The sequence below is a fragment of the Convolutriloba macropyga genome, chromosome 7 (genome assembly GCF_964194025.1).
Source record: "Convolutriloba macropyga chromosome 7, txConMacr16.3, whole genome shotgun sequence".
NCBI classification, from domain to species: domain Eukaryota; kingdom Metazoa; phylum Xenacoelomorpha; order Acoela; family Convolutidae; genus Convolutriloba; species Convolutriloba macropyga.
In genome coordinates, this window is record NC_134474.1 from 29,446,602 (window position 1) to 29,459,266 (window position 12,665).

Genomic DNA, 12,665 nt, shown 5'->3' on the forward strand with positions numbered 1-12,665 from the left:
AGTAGCTTTTCTTCTTTATTCTAATGTTTTCTTTCACTTTGTGTTTGCTTGTAAGTAACTAACTCAAGTTGTTCTATTTGTAAATGACAGGCTCAATTTTATTATTATTAACATAATATTACAATCAGTTCTGCCCACAGCCATATGTTCCATTTTTTGCATTTCTCTTTCTGTTTATTCCGAATTCCACTTTTGTGATAGTTGGCGGCTAATGGATTTAAAAGAATTTTCAAGTTTTCTGGAATCAGAAAAATAACCCATCTTCGAAATTGGAAGGAGCTAGTAGCCCACCAATTTGAACAAAAAATATTCTGAAATTATGAAAAAAGAATCTTTCAATAGAACTTTTCTTCAAAGTCAGGAATTAGCAGTAGATACTTCTTCAAATTCTATACCACAAAACTACTTAACAGAAACAAGTTCTACATGAACTATGAAGGCCCGTAATTAGGGCGGTGTGTGTTGGTGTCTCTGTTTTCATGGGATGCGGTGCGCAAGAAGGAGAGAGAACGAGAGAGAGAGAGAGAGAGAGCGAGATACAGAGAGAAAGGTAGAGGAAGAGGAAGAATGATCGATATACTAAGGGTGTTGACGCTTCTTGACTTCAACTCTACCTGCAATAACAACAGTTAGTTAAATAACGGTTGTAAAAATGGTTGAATAATCAGATGAAATTCTTAAATCTCAAAACCTGAAAGAGCGACCAACCTCTACCTTTTTCTGCACTTCAATTGTGATTATATAATGACTGGTGAGAAAATTGTTGCGGACAAAATTGGTTTTTTGGCTTCACAGTGGTGTCAGTTATTCAACTGTTGTAGTTCAAACCAGAAATAATTATCAACAACAGTTCAAAATTGTTATGGTCATTGAGGTTTTGTAAAACCTCTCAACACTTTTCGCCCCTCTTTTTATCTTTCCATCACTCTCCTCTCACTACTCAACATCTATCATGTTGCAATTACTTTGAAAAAAATAATTGACCGGAGTTTGATGAAATTTTGTTGTTAATTATTTTAATCTTTTTTTTTCCAATTCGTATAACAATTTTTGCTGTCAATGCTGTCATATAAAATATGCTGTTATATAAATAATGAGAAGGAAATGTGAATAAAGCGACAAAGTTGCCATTTTGAAATATGCCTAAGTTCTTTTTGTTAATGCATTCAAACGAAAAATCACGTTGCTAGTATCAGAATAATAAGCCATCTACAAAATCAAACTAATGACGCATCATCAAAACCAGAAAAAAGATAGTTGAGAACCAATAAAACAAACACACGAAACAATTAAAATTTTCAAAGTTAAAAGTTAAAATTTTTCTGTGAAATAGCTATTAAAATTAGATGCACGTCAAAAAGTCTTTACCTTACAAACAAGTGCTCCGTGAACTATGGCAGAGAAAGAGAGAGCGAGAGAGAGAGAGAGAGAGAGAGAGAGAGAGAGGGAGAGAGAGGGAGAGAGAAGTAAAATACGTAGAGAAAAATTAGGAGGTACATTTGAAATTTTTATAAATAAAAAAATTTGTATTCAATTTATAGTAATATTAAGTTTTGCAATGGTGCACTCTTATTTTTCTCCAATTCGTAGAAAAATTTTCGAGTTTGGCTGGAGAAAAAAACTCGGCTTTCAATATAGTTCCATGCATTTTCTGAAAAAGTTGGAACAATGACGTTTAGATGTATTTATTCCTTGCACATATTTCATATGAATGACTGATTTTATTTCACTTTATCCGTTTTTGTTATCATTGTTAACACTCTTGAAGTGCCCAAATCGCCTGTTTTAGCTCTTGCTTGAACATAATAGCAGAAAAAGAAAAAAAATATTACATAGTACCAGAGATCGAATTTTTTATGATTGAATCGTCAAGACAAACTTCAATCAGGACAGCTGAACAATCAGAAATTTTACAACGAATTAAAACATTTTCAGTTTGGATATAAGAAGCGAACTGAAGAGATTTAAAGATTCTCTCATTACTCAATACCCATCGCGTTGCAAATATTTTGAAAAGAATTTTTATCAGAATTTGAAGAAATTTTGTTGTTAAATTAGTTATAACTCGGTATTTCTACACTTCGATTGACAGTTTCTGCCTGTTTCTGCAATTGTACTTTTGGATTTCAGTTTTTTAATACAATTTTTGCATCGAGCAGGCAAATTTGTAGTTCTAAAATTTCTTTTAGATTAAATTTATAGTATTATTAGGTTTTGTAAACAGCGTTGTTGCGTTAATTTTTGAAAATAATTCTAGTTTAATCAATCTCAATATCTCAACTTTTCATTGAAACCCCTAGTTTAAACGTTCCAAAAGCGAACTCTTTGTCAAAAATGAAATAAACATGTGAGACAGCATAAGTTTTCACTGCTGGTTTGTCTATAACTTTCACTGATGTTGTCTGTTTTTGTGATTTTATTAATAGCCATATATTTATTTTCAATTCCACTTGCTGGCTCTTCTGAAAAATTTAAACAAATTTGGTTTACAAAACTAACAAACTGCCCTAATTTCCTGCAATAATTGAAAAGTCCGTAGATCTGAGATTTCGTTTTCAATTCTCAACTACCAAACATAGAAAGAGATACAAAATGACTCCAAAAAATCGAAATTGAATATTTCATTAAAACTATTTTTTGTCCATTAAAATTTCCCCAAACTAACGTTTTCGTGCTACAATTTACCCATAATCTAAACAGTAGACTCGCATGCAAATAATTTGACATACAAAAAGATTAAAGGGAAATGTCTAAAAAGGAAAAAATTGCATTTGTTTGAAATATGCCTAAAGTTCTTGTTGTTAATGCAAACAAAATACTAAAATTTTAAAAAATTAAATTTTGTTGGATGTTTTCTGTGAAGCTAGCTATTAACAAAAGATACACGTAAAAAAGTTTTTACTTCGTAAACAAGTGCTGCATGAACTATGGTGGACCGTAAGCAGCGCAGTGTGTTGATGTTTGTAATTTTGTGATGCGGTGCCTGAGAAAAAAGAGAGAGAAAAAGAGAGAGAGAGAGAAAGAAAGAAAGAAAGAAAGGAGGTAACTACGTATTTTTTTTCAAATTTCTTTTCTGTTATTGCTGCCACCCTCACCCCAGCTTTATATAGCCAGTCTTGTTGCACCCCCAAATATGTTCTTTTTGGTTCTTAGAGATCCCTTATATATGTACTGGTAGACGATTTGATGAATTTTTTTCCGGTTGTCAAAAAAATTAGTATTATAAAGCTACTCCTGTGAAAGAAAAGCGAAAAAACATTGAAAAAACACGTATCAAAAACTTATCAAGTTTTAAAAACTTACATTATAAGCAAAGTTCAATTACCCTATACGTCCTAATTTCAAATTTTCGCTGCGTAAATAAATATTAAATGCCGCTTGTATATAATTGTATATGTAAGTGTAGAAAATGCAATCAATATGCTACAACATGTATAAGTGGGGGTGGAAATGAATCTGGGGTGCAATAATAGAAAAGAGCCGCGATGTCGACCTGCAATATACTTCCATGCATTATTTGAAAATGTTTTTGAGAATTTTTTCTTGCACATTTTTCTTGTGAATATCTGACATTATTTCACTTATCATTTAATATTTATCATTGTTAACGCATCAAATGATCGCAATTTTTGCCCTCACGCTTGCACTCCCAACTATGTAGCAAAATTTGATCAACGGTTACCTCAAAAAAGAAACGGATGAAATTGTTTTTTAATTAATATGCTTTTTCTATACTGATAATTTGTCATTTTCAGAATCTTTTCCGCTAGCGCCCCCCCCCCCAGTAAATTAGGCACCCCCATTTGAATATGTTTTGACATGATGTATGCATTTGAGTTATTACATGTGAATACGCGTGAATGGGCATTTAAAAAATATTAACAGAGCGGTGGTGTGAAATTAATACGTGCATAATAATAACAACGAACTGCATATAATGTAAACACCCAACAAAAACTTTTTCTTATTGCATTTTTTGGAATTACGTACTTTATGGAATTATTTCAAATAGATAAACCCCGGGCCGAGGTCTTTGGGTAACATTTTGTTAGAAATGCGACGAATGCTGTGAATTTTTGTATGAAATGCGGTGATTGCGCTGAATGCGGTGAAAAAAAATAATTCACCGCATTTCACCGCATTTCTTACAATAATTCACTGCAAAATTCACCGCATTTCTTACAAAAATTCACCGCATCGACTTTTGTGGCAAATTAATGTAAGAAATGCGGTGAAAGCGGTGAATGCGGTGAAAAAAAATAATTCACCACATTTCACCGCATTTCTTACAATAATTCACTGCAAAATTCACCGCATTTCTTACAAAAATTCACCGCATCGACTTTTGTGGCAAATTAATGTAAGAAATGCGGTGAAAGTGGTGAATACGATGAAAAAAAAATAATTCCTACAAAAAAAATTCATTTCATACAAAAATTCACCGCGAATTTCACCGCATTTGCTTTTCAAAGTTTACTCAATTTGATCTGAATTCACAAGAAATATCGAAACAAAACGTGAGAGCTGGCGGAGTGGAATAAGTAGTTGAAGGCGTGCACAAGATGCGGATGATTCACCGCGATTCACCGCAAAAAGATGTAAGAAATACGCGGTGAAAATTATTTTTTTCCACCGCATTTCTTACGAAAATTCACCGCCAAACCTCGACCCGGGACCGCTTGTTGTCCGTCCGTGTACAACACAGCCGTTTTTATTTACTTGTCAAAAAGCTGAACACAAAAGAAAGACTTACTTGATCGAAGAATTGGTTTTGAATATGGCGGCGTCGGCGGATATGTGGCTTGCAGAGCTCCATTAACAGCTTAGAATAATGACCAATTAACACAATAAAAAACTGAAATTCTGAAGTTTTACACTCCAAGTCTACCTATCTATCAGATGAAGTGAACAGCGTTTATCACTGTTTATTATATTCTAATAAGAGTGAAGGTGCATCACAAGACAATAAAATAAGCGAGGCAAAACGCTAAAAGTTATCTACATTATACTGGAAAAGTTTGAGTACTAACTTAGCAATTAAAAGAACTGAATAAGTTCCAAGTAATGTGACATTACTGTTTATTAGTTTCAGTCTACGGAGAACAGTCATTTTTTTTAATTTTTAGGAAAACTTGTTACCAGAGAGAGCACAGATGCAAAACTTAATTGCATTTTTGCAAGACTGTCCAGCCAAGACAAGCCGCCGTTGATGACGCAGTTTGTCTGTGTTCTCTATTTTTCAGTCAACAAGTCTGTTAGATCGTCTCCATATTTTTGGCGAAAGTACAAACTACGCGCGCATTTCTGATTATATAGTGGTTACGATGCCAGAGTTTAATTGAATTTATGGACTGTCGCAATGTAAGAGCTAAAAAATTACAGCTTATTTGCCTGTTCACAATCTTACATGGCATATAATCAGATTTTAATTTAATTCGAGTGTCATTTTTCAATTTTTCATTTTTTTCACAAGTTCTGGTTGGTTTGGTCACTCAGAAAACCAAAAAAAAGGAATTATTTAAAATCTCCACCATTGTCCCTTTGTTTTTTATTTGCTGTAGTCAGTATTAAAAGTGAGCAATAATCAGTTTGCTGAGCTTGATCATACGAAAATATCTGTATTTATTATGAGAAGAGTGTAAAATTTGGAAAACTTTTTGGAAAATTTACGTAAGAGAAAACAAAGCGACGATTAAAATAGTTGTGCTGCTCACAATTTAATGTCAGTTGAACCTTAATGGAAGACTTATCCCATGTTTGCTATTATCCCATAACAATGTCTACTTTATGCGACCAAAGTAAAACGACTGTCGACATCTACTTAAGTAGATATCTAACTACTACAATCATATGTTTTCCCGCTAGACTATTAATTTCAAAAATTAGTTAAATGCAACTAAATGCAACTAACAGATCATACAGACTGAAAACAATGAGACGCATCGGAAACAATGATGAAATTAGAAAAGCGCTCACAATCTCGACAAAATAGGAAAACCAAATAATTAAAATTGAAGAAAAAAAGATAACCAAATGGGATAACAGATCGTAGAGAAGTGTATTGACAGTAAAGATTATTCAGAGAATTCTCAAAATACCTACTGTTCTCAGAGTATCAATAAACAATTAATCTTTGCTAAACACAATTTTTTTGCTAAATGAACATGAGTCGGAAATTTCACGACCTGACCTGTTTTACCTATTATGAAAAATTGATATATCATCGAAGGCATCACCATTTTCCATATTAATCATTGTGGCTTATCCATTTAAAAAACCGCTTTAAGCTGAAACTACTATACAAATTATTAAAAATGCCTTATGAAAAGGCTCATGATAGCAGCCATTAAGAAGAGTAAGAAAGCAGACCAACAATAAAGTCGAATAAAAACAACAACCAATAACTAGGACCAGAACTTTTATAAAAAAAAAAGTTAAAAACAAAGTCAAAACTGCATCAGATAAAATTTAAACCCAAGAAATTGATTTGAGTTTCACTAGAAAAAATTAGCATGTTTTTCTTTGGCGTTCGTTTGCATGTACAATTGATCCTTTTACAATTGTGCTTGACGTTGATATTACTCTGGTCTGTAGTTGACATAAAAAACAAAGTCTAAGGTCATAAAAGTGAAATCGTCGAATTAAAATTCGATAAACTTTTTGATTGAGGAAATGCAAAATTACACCGAAGCTGGTCTTGTTATTTCTGCTGGTCTTTCATCAAAACAAAAAATTGTTTTAAATGGTATCAGAATAGTAAATTTGACAAAACATTATTTGCCAAAAAAACAAAATCAAATCAAAAATACTTGATAAATTGTGGTACTTATACAGTTATGTTAGAGAAATTTTTTTGTTACCAAATGAAAGCAGGTGATAGTTTCTGTAAGAACTTCATATACAGTTAATTGGGGCTTTCATTATTCAGACGTAGTCATTAGACTACAAAAAGACATGAAAAGCTTGCAAAACTCAGGAAATTATTAATAATTCACGGAAACTCTCTGTGTTAGCGAAAAAAAGCCATGAGTTTCACTCATACAACTTAATATCTATCCAATGGGCCTCATTGAACTAAAATCAGACCTCTCATTGATAAAACCTCTGAACTAAACCTGATTTGTCCGCATTTGTAATAAAAAAGGAATTGGTAATATAAAATTGCATCGCTTTTCATGGCGAAAGTCAAAAATGAGACCAAAACTGGCCGTTATGTCGCTGCCCGAGTATTGAAACAATCATTTCTTTAATATTATTGCTTTATAGACTTTTTGGCAAAAAAAACTCACTTCATCAAAAATAAATGAAGCAATTTTGATAAATGGCAATTTAAATGAGCGAAAAGCGATGAAAAGGTTGGTTAGAGAAAAGTTCTCTATAGAACCGGAGAAAAAATCGCCTTTTAAGAGTTGTCCGAGGGTGCGCCTAAATTTTTTTTACTTCTATACCATCGGTCAATTTGTACAATTTCCGTTAAATAAGTATTTTAGTACCATTTTTCATGATAAAATGGAAAACTGAATTTTAAAAAAAATTAACAAAAATTATAGCATATACTGATGCTTTAAAAAATTCAGCAACTTCCTTTTATTATTAAAGGTAAGACCAATAAGGCTATTGTTAAAATTTTTATCGTTTTTTAGCAAAATTCTTCAAATTTCAGCAAAATTAACGAAAAAAGTGAAAAGAACAACAGATTTGAGACTAAAGTTTACAAAACATTAAGCCAAGTATCTCCCCGGAAAACTCAAAATTAAAAAAAAAGTTTTCAATTTTGAAATTTTGCAATTGACAGCCAATTTAATGATACCACTCATAACACTATTCAATGAATATATTAAGCGTCGAAAATTGGCTGAACAAAGAAAACCCCGTACAGCGTATAGTTCCTCCCCCCACTTTAGCAGGCCCCTACACCTAAACACATTCTATTTTAAAACATAATAAAGAAGATGAAAAATAGAACATTTGGTTATTTTTTCTGAGTTTACATATCTGGAATCCCAAAAAAAACTATGGAACCAACTGGTTTGACAAATGTATTTCAGAAAATTTGTTTTTGCAACAAGTCAATTAAATTTATAACCAAATGCTTAGAAATACTTGGAACAAACAATAATTAAAATCACTTAAGCATAATTTTGAAGATCAATCAATTTTGTTAAGGAATCACACTATAAAATATTCTGATAGTTTTCTTCACAAAAATAAAAATAACTTTAAAATGCTCCTACGTTGCTAATCAAAAAATTATTTCATGTTGTGATAGCAAGAACTCATTGAACGTTTTTCTAAAAACTTCTGTTTTCATTGTGGTAACTCATTCTCTTTTTGTGCGCATTGACGAACAATCAAATTCACTCCAAATCTAGTTTTGACATTCTGTATAATTTTGAACAGTTTTGTTCGAGTGTTCTGATGAAGACTCAGATACCCGTAAAAACTTTTATATTTTTCTGGTCTGGAAATGTTTGACTGCTTTAGCAGATCTCTCGCTTTGTCATACTTTTTGCGTAGATAGCACACATTTATACCCCAATTAATCTGTCGATTAAGGCGTTTCAGGAATTTTGCAGATAAAATTTGAAAAACATTGCCAAAAACTATAAGTTTAAAAACGCAGGTGATTTCAAAAGAAGAATGCGCGCGTTCAGGGGAATTTATCATGTCTTATTAGGTAGATTGATTTTATAGCATGAGCCATCTCTCTTAAGGTTTTATTCGGCTGCTATTCGAAATTAAGGTTCCCGTGACGTTCAATACCATGGCATCTGCAACCATTTTTTTGTGTTGTGAGAACTTATATTTTGTAAAACCTAGATCCGAAATCAGAATTATTGCGCGAAAAAAATTTTAATTTGGTTTTATTTGTATTGAAAGATCTACATTTTTTTCCTTCATCTTTTCTTCCTTCATCTACATTTTTTCCTTCATCTCTGCATTTTTTTCTGTTTTCTGCAAAATTTCCTTGATTTTTCTGTTTAAGCTACTTTCATTTCGACAACAGAAACAGAAAATTCTTTGTCATCTGCGAATGAATTACTTTCTTCGCTGTGTTTAAATTAGATGAAAATTTGTTCACGTAAAAAAATATGTGGTCCTAAAATATTTCCCTGTGGCACACCGTGATTTACAATCTCACAATCAGAAAACATACCACTAAGTTTTACTTTGTGCTTGAGGTTGGAGAGAAATGAAAACAGCAATTCTTCCGCTTCCTGGGTAAAGCTATGCATTTCAATTTTTTTTTTAAAAAATCCACCTTCAGAGCAATCTGAAAAACCAAGTAATTTTTGGAAAGAAGCGATGTCGACAAATAAAATTGATAAATTTAGAGGTTTACAAAGAAAATTGATGCATTAATTAACAATTCTTCCAACGCTTGGCCCTAATTTGCCATTCACTACTTCTAAAAAAAATAGTTTAAAAAAGGAAAATACACTATAGCAAAAGTAAAGTACAGAGACTTTTCCTATTTGAAAGTTTTGTACAATTTTTGGGCACGCATCTACTGCCAAGGCAGCAAAACTTTTCTTAAAATATCTTATTGTGTAAAACCAATGTTAAAAAAGACTAATAATCTGTTAGAAATAATTGGATTCTGGCTGAACACTATGTTATCTTACTGATCATAATCTACTTCTTAATATGCTTTAACTACGAACTCATTAAAGACAAGTTTGCTGGAAAATTTTATATCACAATAATTTAGTTTAAAAAATGACAAATTCAATCTTTAATCGGCAAATACCTAGCGCTATTTTTTTATATATCTTATTAGATAGCAAATATTCATCTGATTGCATACTAATGTAGATTGAGATCATTTCATTGAAGGAAATCATCTCTTTTTAAAAAGTTTTCCGTTCTTAAAAATGCAATGTTTGATCGGTAAATAACTTTTTAAAATCATATCATTTAATTAAAACGAATTTACGTAAATAATTATGTGTAAAGGAATAAAAGAAAGTGAAATCGAATGGCGCAAACAATTGTAGAATTGCTTGCTTATTCCAAAACTCATATCGAAACAAAAATTTTGCTTTCAAACATTGTTATTCATGTCTCATATCAAGCATATAACCATAGTATACGTCACCTGAGAAAAAAATCTGAACAGGATAAAAACAGGTCAGTTACAACCAAAAAGAGGAAACTCAACTATAAACCAAAGAAAAATTTTGCAACAATTTTTGACCAATGCTCGGTAAGGGTGGTCAAACTGGACTAGAGGTCTTAATTCAACATACTTAATTTCTGTGGGACATAAACTTAACTAGCCGCTATTTGTCCGGGGTATAAGTAAACCAAAAAAAAAGTAACTTCATCCCATTCGGGACTACCTTAGATTCAAATGTATTTAACACAAATGAAATTAAAATAGGGTCAGTGGTCACAAAATTGATTTCTTTTTATGAGAAATAAGTAGAAATTACAATTATCGCCAATTGGGGAAAATTTGATTTTCCCTTAATAAAAAAGTGGGAAAAGAGTCGCGCTAAAATCGATTATTTTGATAACTTTGTTCACGCGTGCATTATCTTTATAAGTATCAGCTGTAAGTATTCTTTGATGACGAAAAATATTAAAGAAATTTCCAAAAATGAGTCGCTATTGCTCTTTCCATTCCGAATGAAAATGGATTAAAAGTGCGAGTGAAAACATTTTAAGACAATTGATAATGATGGAAAATCGATGAAAAGTCTGGAGATAAAGTGAATAATCGGTTAAGCGTGAAGGAGAGTGTTCTGAGCACGCGTCTCGGGATAAAAGCGTGAATTACTTCTCTTCTGGGAGTTGATCTCAAAATTGGCGGCTGATCTACACAGCCGAAAACTCCATAAGCCGAAGAATGGTGTAATAAAAAGGAGCATTACCTGTTGAAAATAAATCATGTGAAAAACTAAATGTAAAAAAATTAGTTTTTTTTAACTTTCTTGGTTTACATAAACTAGAAAAACGTGTTTATTTTAAACCAACTCCTATTATTATCCAGTATAAAGTAGTTAACAAGGGGGATGTGGCGGGGTAGGATTGAAGTAGGCCTGCGCTCAAATTAGATTTTCGACATTTTGGCTTAAAAAACAACTTTTGCATTTTTCGGCTAATTGAAAATTTTTTGTCCAAATTTCTGCTTGGTTAGTCAATTCACCAGATTTGTTCAATAAACGATAGCATCTATTTTTGGTTAAATAATTGTATAACTGTCACACTTTCTAATCAATCAGGAGGATCTGATCAACAGGCATAAAACCCACCTGGTTTTTTCCCAAAATTTTCGGCTGCTTTCGCATTTGGCTTAAATAGCGATGCAATATAAATTCCTAGATATTTGAATAATCCAGCTTTCAAAGCAGTAGGAGGCAATTTTTGTGGGTCACTAATGGATGCAACACCTCAAAACATTGGGCGAAGGTCAGATTGAAAAGAAGGGGGGTTTTAATTGACCTGTCAACATAACAGCGACATTCAATTTGAAGGGCGAAAAAAGTAGACGTGTTTGATTAAATCAAAACTGACACCTTGTTGCCTTGAGTTTACTTCGAAGAACTTTGCAAGATGAGATTTGATTTCATTGAAAAATTTGCTCTAATTTTAACGGGAGAGTAGATCGAAAAACTGAAGTAAATTCAACAGTTTAAGGTCTGAGAACTTATAGATATTTAACCATCTGGCTATAATCGTGTCAATCTATATGTTTGTATTCCAAAAGAGAAACTTCTATATCTAAACTTCGATGGTGATCATTCTGGCTAACTATATGTTCTTATCTATACAAGCAAGAATTTATGTAAAGTTCTTTATCTTGGTTACCTGAATGTCGGTGATTGACCTGTAAGCATCACGGATGCAAAACCTCAAAATCTATTCACACCTGTTATGCCATATTGCTCATGTTCGCCATGTTTGCTCACGTTGGGCGAGCAAGCACACTGCCAACTCTTTCCTTTTCCGCTCCTATAGTAATTCTCACTTTCTGTTCAACGCTGAGCATATTCACATAACACAAAACTGCAAATTGAATAAATTGAAAACCGAGAGAGTTAGAAAACGGATGCGAAATAATAACAAAGTTAAAATAACAGCTATGTTTAAAAAAGTTGAGACAACTTATCAAAAAAGCAGCACTGCTTGTGAAAGCCGCAATCACAGCAAGAAAGTGGAGACGTTAAGTTTCCAGAATCGAAGTAGGAGAAAAATTCCAAGATTCGGACACGGAATGAAACTCAATCACAAAACTAATCTGAAACTATAATTTTTTGTAGTTTCCACAATTAGAATCGCTGTATGCAAAATCGAAGATTCCGCTCATTTACGGCCCAAATGCATAAGAAATTAAAGAAATGAGTGGATTTAGCGGAATTATTACCAACTGAGCGGAACGAGTGGAACTTTTAGGAAATGAGTGGAAAGAGCGGATCGCTGCGAAAATTTACTCAAGACTGACTCATTTTTTCGGATTGAGTGGATTGAGCAAAAGGGGACATAAATTGATAAATTCAGCTCATTTTTCTTGCCATTCTGGCCACTGCGCTTAATTTTGACGTTAATTTCGACTCTTTCCGCTCTCTTTTTTTAAAAAAATTTTAACCTGGGATTTTAAAAAGCTGCAAACGTGATCAATCAGCTGTGACTCAAATGTGTATAAGATAAATCTGCTAACG

At 32.5% G+C, this 12,665-nt stretch overlaps 1 protein-coding gene across 6 annotated transcripts in view; it reads right to left on the reverse strand.

The window, feature by feature from the left end:
• Positions 1-12,665, reverse strand: part of LOC142342191 (gamma-aminobutyric acid receptor subunit alpha-6-like) — a 138,348-nt gene that overhangs the window by 109,803 nt on the left and 15,880 nt on the right. Inside the window, exon 1 of one of the 6 annotated variants that reach the window (XM_075393423.1) lies at positions 11,259-11,351. The exons of 3 other annotated variants lie outside the window; for them this stretch is intronic. The gene's annotated coding sequence lies outside the window, so the exon portion shown is untranslated. Of the gene's footprint in view, positions 1-4,753; positions 5,086-10,099; positions 10,846-11,258; positions 11,352-12,665 lie in introns of those variants that run through there. 2 more of the 6 variants (XM_075393426.1, XM_075393421.1) reach the window with 2 other exon arrangements.